The sequence below is a fragment of the Castor canadensis genome, chromosome 7 (genome assembly GCF_047511655.1).
Source record: "Castor canadensis chromosome 7, mCasCan1.hap1v2, whole genome shotgun sequence".
NCBI classification, from domain to species: Eukaryota; Metazoa; Chordata; class Mammalia; order Rodentia; family Castoridae; genus Castor; species Castor canadensis.
The window spans coordinates 148,636,517-148,637,482 of record NC_133392.1 but is presented as its reverse complement, the minus strand read 5'-3'; positions in this window follow the sequence as shown (position 1 = coordinate 148,637,482).

Sequence of the window (966 nt, the reverse complement as noted above, 5' to 3'; positions counted from 1 at the left end):
TGGGAAGCTGAGTTGAGGACTCCCCCTCCTCTTCCTTATGGGGAAATCCTCTTCACCACTTTCTTTCTCTAGTGACACAACTATCATGGTTTTCCCAAGACTGTCTCAGGTTCCTTTTTTTCAGGAGTGGGGAGGGTGGTGGGGTAGAAACTGAGGTTTGAACTCAGGGCTTCATGCTTGCAAAGCAAGCAGTCTACCACTTGAGCCACGCCTCCAGTCCATTTTGCTCTGGTTATTTTGGACAAGGGCTCTCTGGAATGATTTGCCCCAGCTGGTCTTGAACTGTGATTCTCCCAATCTCAGTCTCCCAAGTAGCTAGAATTACAGACATGAGCTGCCAGCAGGCTGAGTTTTAAACCCCAAAGTCCTGCATCTCTGCAACTAGGTTGGTTATTCTAGGATGGAATCAAGATTACTGGAGAAGCCAGTGGTCTTGGGCAGAAGAGATGCCTCCCCCTCGAGTTAAAAGGACAGGATAGGGCTGGGGGTGTGGGTCAAGTGGTGGAGCGCCTGGCTAGCAAGTGTGTGAGGACCTGAGTTCAAACCCCCACAAAAACCCAAAACCAAAACCAAAAAGAATCAGGTTCAGTGTTTTGTGTAATTTTGGAATCATTCGACAAGAACGAGCCATGTGCGAATGCCTATGTCAAGGGTAGGCTCAACGGATTTTTTTTTTCCAGTCTCATTCTTTCCCTAACTTTTTGCTGCTTGTCTCCTCTCTTCTAATATCCTCCCTTCTGTTCTTGACGTTTTCTCGCGTCCCACGTACTCACTGACTACCATCCACCACTAGGGGGCAGACGAGAACAAACCAACATATGTGCCCCTCTAGCTTTCCCAGGCTCTCTCTATGGCGCCTGCTGGACGAGCCCCCTCGGGGGTGTGGGGGGGGGGAGGTGTGTCTGGGGGAAAGGGGAGGGGCGGGGATCCCATCACGTGATCACGGCCCAGGGCCCGCGCAGGCGC